We start from the raw sequence: 8,119 nt of genomic DNA, 5'->3' as shown, positions 1-8,119 counted from the left end.
TGTGTTCCTCCGCCTACGAGATAATGACAGCAGCGATCCCTTCACTGAGGCTGACTGAGTGCCAGGTATTACGCTACACAGTTGACCTGAGATATCCCTCACTCTTCGGAGAGGTGCTGTGACCACCTCCACTGCACAGACAAGGAAACTCAGGATTGCAGAGGTTAAGGGAGAGCCCCACGTCTCAGGGCCAGTGTGGGGCAAAGCCAGCGCATGGATCCCACAGACTGGATCGACATTCGCTCTAGTAGGGACACCCGCTGGGTGTGGCAACAGTGGGACCAACTGATGTCCTCCAAGCAGAGGGCACCTCCAACCAGGAGGTCTAGACCACCACCACAAATGTAACCTCTCCTCCTCAAAATCGAATTAACCCCACCACTCATCAGATGCCCTGCGGCAGAGGACCAGCCTGGCCCATGGGTCCCCAGAGCTGAGATCCTAGAATAGATAACTAATTTTTTTAATGCGATCATTCACTGTCTACAGGATGCATTTTTGACATTACCTCACTTCATGCCGCAGCAATCCTATGCGATGGATCCTACTTTCATATAAAGAACCTCCTCAGTGAGGCCCACCCTGATTAAACTGTAGCCCATTGCACCCCATCACCCCATAGCTCCTCCCTGGCAGCATTTTCACCTGTGGCACCATGAGCACCTGACCTGGTACGTGTTCTGGCCGCTCCCCCAGCCAGAGCCCAAGGGCGGCAAGCTCCCCTGCACAGGTCCTGCCCATGCCTGCTCCACCCGCACCCCCCATTCCTCCCAGCTTCCCTACCCAGTGCCCCAACACTCCCCAGCATTATGGGCCCCCAAAGATGTCAGGACATAGTCAACACATTCTCTTACCTGGCAAAGGGGAATTAAGGTCCTAGAAGGAGTTAAGGTTGCTAATCAGCTGACTTTAGGGAGGTTACCCCGGTGCCCCAAGTAATCCCAACGGTCCTTAGATGGGAAAGAGGGAGGCAGAGGGCAAGTGATGCACCGTGAAAAAGGCTCAGCCAGCCACCACTGGCTTTCAAGGTGGAAGCAGGAGGCAGCTAGAAACTCGGCAAAGCGTGAAAACATTCTCCCTTAGAGCCTGCAGAAGCCCCTGATACTTTGATGTTAGCCCATGTTGGACTTCTGGCCCCCAGAGCCGTAAGATAGTAGGTGTGTGCTGTTTTAAGGCACCAAGTCTGTGATACCTGGTTACAGCAGCAGTAGCAGATGAATACACCAGCAGAGACACGGGCCACCCACTCACACAAGAAAATGTGGGTAAGATCCTATCCTCCTCAGTGTTTCTGGGAGGCCGGGGATAATCCTAGCTGCACACAGCACACTGTCCGGCACCACAGTGTCACCAAATGACAGCGGTGGGATCATAGCTACCGCGGTTGCCAGGGCCACAGTGCCAGCGGCTTCCTCTAACTTCCCAACTGGGAGTTCCGCGGCTGCCCCGGGACTCTCAGGGACTCAGCTGGTTCCAAACTTGGGAAGACCTACTCGGCTCTCAGAGAAGGTGCCCACCTGGTGCACTGCCCCCTCATGCAGGGATGGCAGTCCTCCAAACCAGGCAGACACCCCAAGGGGACAACTCTGTCTGCCATGGCTGAGGAGCTGAGCAGCGCACACTGACCCCCTGGCAGAGGCAGGGAAGACACTGAAAAGCGTCTATGAACAGTGAACACACACATAAAAGATTGACGTCATTAGCCATTAGTGAAATGAGATACCCTCACACACCAGTGGAAACCAAGTATCATTTTTAAATGCCTTATTTCTGTTTCCAAAAGCAGGTTCTACTAAACTGCGTGGATTACAGGGAGCCCAAGGAAGAGAAAAGGCTTCCCCGTAAAACCAGAAAATAGAGCAATAAAACATTACCAGGAGTTTAAACACAAGACCACAATAAAATTCCCACATCATTTCATGCAGTCCTCCGTAATTCCTTCTTGTTCCCCTGGATCGTGGATCAGCAGTTGGCTTTCATAACGCTGTCTTGCTTCTGGAACGAACAGTGTCCTGGAAATACTGACGCAGCCCACAGGGCTAGTCTGAGAGGTGCTCAAGTGACGTCTGCTCCAAAGCCTACACCCAAGAGTCTATTCTTTAAAGGCAGGATGGTTGGAAGTACCTGGTACAGTCATTCTTCATGAGGCTGTAGGACCGTCCTTTGTCACAGACATACAAACTGCAACCTGGGGCTTAGAGCAGAGCCTCCCAAGGAAGCTTGACTTTAAACACCTGTAGGATGATGAAGCCTGCATAGCTGTGGTTTGTCCATTACTCTCACCAGTATCGCCAGAATGGAGGAGAGGACATGTCTCTATTTGGGGACAGTACAGAACTATTTCCTAAAACTTTAGGTGGGTGCTTCCCCTGAGGGTACACACAGGTGGGCAGTGAGGGCACTGACAAATCTCCAGGGACTTCCCATTACTCACACATACTCACACACGGTTTTCCTAAAATACTTACACTCACATTTCATCCGTATAAGCTTAACTTCAGGAAAGCGGAACATGTCTTCTCATCTGACAAGTCCTCTTGTGCAAATTTTACAACAGCAACACATCACCAACCTAATTATTTCTAACGGCTCTCTTTTAATAAGGAGCAAAACCAAATCTTGGTGATTTTCCAGGGCTCCTCTGGGACATCTTGAAGGTCACCGTAGGTGTAAAAGATATCCTAAAAAGTTCCCTTTCATGTTTTCCCCCCTACATTTATTAAATTATTTGGGAAGGCAAACATCTAAAGAGTTGTCAGAAGAGCTTTGGACACTTGATTAACATATGATCACAGGTGCCTGAGAAACAACCCGGGGCGTGAAGTGCCAACTGTTAAAAGTAAATGGAGCCGGGAGTATTTAGAAGACATTTGTCCCCATAAAAACTTGCACACAGTGTTCACAGCAGCATTATTCATAATAGCCAAAGAGTGGAAGCAAGTCTAATGTCCATCAACCGATGGGTTAACAAAATACATCCCTACAATGGGATTAGTCGCCCACAAATTGCAATGAAGTGCTGACACGTGCTACAACATAGATGAACCTCAAAAACATGACGCTATGTAAAAGAGGCCAGACAAAAAAAGGCCACAGCTTGGGTGAGTCCAAGTTTACCGAATGGCCACGACAGACAAATTCATTGAGACCGGAAGTAGAGTAATGGTTGCCAGGGGCGGGGGGGGGGGGAGGGGGGCCCATTTTCAAATTAGGAACTGGGGATTAATTAGGGCCTTACCAATGAGGAAGTCCTTAATTAGGAATTAATTCTATCTGGAATCAGGCAGAATTAGAGAGTGGGGACGGTTGCACGACCTAATAATATACGAAAAACCACTGACCCGTAGGTGCATATCATCTTCATTTTCTTAAAAAAAGAAAAAGCCTAGGCAGGTATGGATTATAAAATAAGTAAAATAAACAGGAAATGCCTGTTTATATACATATACATATATATACATATGGCATGTTCATAAGTGATGAGTATTTGTTCTTTGTGTTTTAAAATCACCTATTCTAGGATAGGACAAATTCAACTTAAAGCACCAAAAATTGTTCTGGTAAGACCCAGAGTCTCTGCTATCTAGAATAACCTTCCATACTGCAGGCAATGATCAGTAAGCCAAGGAGGCAAGCCCATCAAACCTGAGCAAACTTTGCTAAAATACAATATATTTCACAGTTTCTCCTCAGATCCAGGTTTTATAAAGCAATACAAATAAAATTCACTTTCCAAACTTTATCCTTCACAGTATCCTTTTGCATTCTGGAACAAACTGACACCTTACTCCAGGACAGGGAGTCTGCAGGGTCAAAACTATTTTCATAATAATGCTAAAATATTATTTATCTTAACTTGCAATGTGTTCACCATTTCTATTTGCAAATGAATCAATACATATTTGTAAATGTCTGTTTTGATTTCTAATGTGGCGAGCATCAATAGTTTTAACCCACATAAACAAAAGCTCTTTGGGTGATCTCAATAGGTTTTAAGAATGGAGAGGGGAAGACCGCATCTTAAAACACAGTGCAGAAGGAGGAAGGAAACAGAGTAAGAACTGGCATAACAACACCATCTATGTGAATTAAAAGTGCTTATACACAAGACAGCAATGGTGTTTCATTAGAGCATTAAAAAAAGAAAAGAAAAAAAAAAGACACCCATTGAGCATCTCAAATGATTGTCTCTGAGGGAGAGGAATGGCCATGGGAAATCTCATCCAAAGGGATTACAACACCAAGAGAGGGACCCCACATAGATCATTGATAATGACCTGCCAGGGACTGAGGAATGTGCTTAAACTCACCCTCTGCATAGGGGAGGGGAGTCCCCAAGCCTCCCCTCACCGAAAAGAAAGTACCTGTGGGCTCCCCCACCCAGCTGCAGCTGCCCAGGATGGAGCGAAGACCACACACAGACCCTCTCATAGATCCCAGCATCATCTCCTTCCTGGAGACCTCTCACCCGGAGGACTTATTCCAGCAAATTCAGGCACAGTAAGGAACAGGGGAGAATCTGCACCCATGGCCTGGGAGGGAGCTCCTTGCAGGACAAGCAAGGCAGGTCGGCGTAGGTAGAGAGCTCAGAGGCCACGTGAGCATCTTTACTATGCTCAGACCACCTCACTGGTGACCAAATGGTTTGTTCAGTGGCAGGGATGAGGGTGGGAGTGCTGGCTGGGTGGGATACACGTGCAGGAAGGCTCCGTCATCCCATTAAGTGGACATTTTTAAGGTGCATGAGTTAGAGTGCCATGGTGGCCATCCAGGGAGGCAGTGAGGGTTAGGAAAAAGGAACCCAGCAGAGACACAAAGAATCCTGACTGGAGGGCCAGATGCTGAGAGAACAAAGTTCCTCAAAAGGCACAGAGTGGTCCACGAGTTCAGGGCCACCGGGAGGTATGTACCAAAGAGTGCGTGCATGCTCCATCACGTTAGACCAACATGAAAACCATCAACGATCAACATCAGATGAGGAGCTGGTTTCTGCTTAAACAGTGCCCTGACCAGGAGAAAACTTGCCACTTACCAAAGAAGCACATTCCACTGTCATTCAAATGAGTTACGAAGTCTGTCATTGTCTGACAACTATCCTTTGGAGGGTTAACTACAGGCTCTGAATTGTGTTGCACCCATCCTGGGGGTCACAGAGTGAAGAACCCAAGCACATCCATCCCCGCCTGCCTGGGGCTCCCAGTCTGATGAGATGGCCAATAATCACAGGATGTTCTTGCCTTGAGTCCCATACAAAATGCCTAATCTCATCCTCCTCATCCCAGTGATTTTAAGATGGCTCCTTTCCTTCCCATCCGCACCCAGCCTCAACCCCGCTCCTCAGCCCAGCCTCTCTCCAAAACTCCCTCAGTGAGCTGTCCCTTCTTCCCCGCTGCCCTCACCAATATTCCAGGGACACACTCCAGTCTGTGACTGCCCCTCTTCAGGACTAACCAGGTCAGTGATTTGTGGGGCCCGGTGCTAAAAGAAAACACATGGCCTCCTTCTCCCAAAAATAAAGAAGAATTTCAAGACAATGACAACAGAGCATTAAACCAAGCAGAGGTCGCAAGTTCCTGAAGCCAGCCCCGCCCCACCCTACCCCCACCTCTCTGGGACATGGAGAGACTAATGAGCTGCTAACCACCAGCCCAAGACCCAACAGGACAGGCTGGCCTGCAACGCCCAGGCCTGGTCAGCGGGTCAGTGACCCGTCAGCCTGTCCTTCCACGAGCAGGGGATGAGCTCTCACCACTAACCGCTCCAAACAGGACCCAGAATCTCACTAACTCCCCCTTCAAAGGGATCGCTAAAATTTGTTAGAGCAGAAATTGCAAACAGAACCTAAACGGTTAAAGGAAAAGCAAGGTTTCCACAGTAATTTTAAAAACCAAAGTGAAGTTTTGAAGAGCTCCTCTTCCCCACAACAAAACCACACTCTAAATCACAAAACCCCAAGCAGCTGCACCCTGGCTTTGGGGCCGTGTGGGGACTGGGCAGCACACCCCCCAGGGGTACTGTCAGCACACAGAAAGGAAAGGCTGAAGGGGTGCACAGCCTCGAGGACAGAGTCTTTGCCCCACTCTAACGGTGACCTCTGTCCCTAGAAGGGGGGCTGCTGCTCGCGACTCCCTTTCGGGGGGGGTGTCACTTTTTCTCGGCCTCTGGTTTCGTGAAAAATCACTGAAGTCAGGAGACACTCCTCAGAAGACAGGATATTTCATCAAAGACGACGCAGCTGAAGCCACAGCTGGATTAAACGGTAAGGAGCTGAAGAGCCACAGGCAAAAGAAATTGGCCCCAAAAGGTAAGGAGGCTCCAAAAGCTCTGGAGAGTTGAGACCTGCACCACATCCCTCCACCAGGGAGACTGGACAGGAGTCCGCTGGTGTAAACACGCCCACTTCCTCGGGCCATTTACCGCGGCTCACCCCCACGCCAGCATCCAGTGCGCCAGGAGTCAGAAAGCAGTGCAATGCCAAGATGAGAAAATACAAACTTTGAAGATCGTGTCAGATCATTCTCATCCCAAGACAAAAATACTGTCCACACGGGCTTGAAAGGGGCTGCCTCTTTCTCTTCCACCAGGAGAGGGGAGAACGTATCACTAGGCCGTAGCAAGAAGAACAAGGAAAGCGTATGGCTCAAACACTACCCAAAAATCGAGAAGAACATCACACAAGCCTTCAGGAGGCCACCGGCAGCAGGTCGTGGCTCTGCAACACAGAGTCGGGAAGAAAGAGAGTGGTTTGAAAAAGATGCGGCCTTCCGGTCCCGCGCAGGAGCACGCGTCCCACAGGACAGAACTGGAAGAGGGCACGAAGCAATGAAGGAGGGGGTGCTCCCTGCCCTGGGTTGATGCCCACCTGGGGCATGAAGGCAGCACCACGCAGGCCCTGAGAAGGCCATGGGCAACACATCACGTTCATGCACAGACAGACAAGCAGGAAGGGAAAAGAACAGAAGCTGCATGAGGAAGGAAAAAGGAACCCGCAGGAAATCCAGGCCCTGGAGAAAGAACTAAAAAAAAGAAAGAAAAAAAAAAAACAAAAAACAAGAAAGGTCCTATAAAATTTATAGTTGTGTTTTAAACAGGAAAGCCACAAACTCTCGTTTACAGCACAGGACGTTAGAAGAGCTCTTGCCACAGAGATTGGGGGGGGGGGTTTCTTGCCAATCTGGGATATGTTTTAGGACAAACACACCAAGATAGAAAGAGAGCTTCAACAAAGTGTGTCCCTCAAAACAGCTCCAAGAAGAAAGCAGTCACCGAAAACTTCCTGGAAGGCGCCCTCAACAACCAGAGAGCACCTCTGGCCCAGCCACCATCACAGGTGGGATCTGGCTCCCGGCATCAATAATACGCCATCCCCAAGAAACAACAATTGTTGGAGAGGCTGTGGAGAAAGGGGATCCCTCCTACATTGTTGGTGGGAACACAAGTTGGTACAGCCACTATGGAAAACAGTGTGGAGGTCCCTTAAAAAGTTAAACATTGAACTACCCTATGACCCAGCCATTGCACTACTGGGTGTTTACCCCAAAGATACAGACGTAGTAAAGAGAAGGGCCATATGCACCCCAATGTGCATAGCAGCATTGTCCCCAATAGCCAAATCATGGAAGGAGCCGAGATGCCCTTCAACAGATGACTGGATTAAGAAGCTGTGGTCCATATACAATGGAATATTACTCAGCTATCAGAAAGAACGAATTCTCAACATTTGCTGCAACATGGACGGCACTGGAGGAGATAATGCTAAGTGAAATAAGTCAAGCAGAGAAAGACAATTATCATATGATTTCTCTCATCTATGGAACATAAGAACTAGGATGATCGGTAGGGGAAGAAAGGGATAAAGAAAAGGGGGGTAATCAGAAGGGGGAATGAAACATGAGAGACTATGGACTATGAGAAACAAACTGAAGACTTCAGAGGGGAGGGGGTGGGGGAATGGGATAGACTGGTGATGGGTAGTAAGGAGGGCACGTATTGCATGGTGCACTGGGTGTTATACGCAACTAATGAAGCATCGAACTTTACATCGGAATCCGGGGATGTACTGTATGGTGATTAACATAATATAATAAAAAATTCATTAAAATAATAATAATAATAATAA

The sequence above is a fragment of the Ailuropoda melanoleuca genome, chromosome 12 (assembly GCF_002007445.2).
Source record: "Ailuropoda melanoleuca isolate Jingjing chromosome 12, ASM200744v2, whole genome shotgun sequence".
NCBI lineage: Eukaryota > Metazoa > Chordata > Mammalia > Carnivora > Ursidae > Ailuropoda > Ailuropoda melanoleuca.
The sequence above is the reverse complement of the archived record's forward strand: the minus strand, read 5'-3'. Positions refer to the sequence as shown.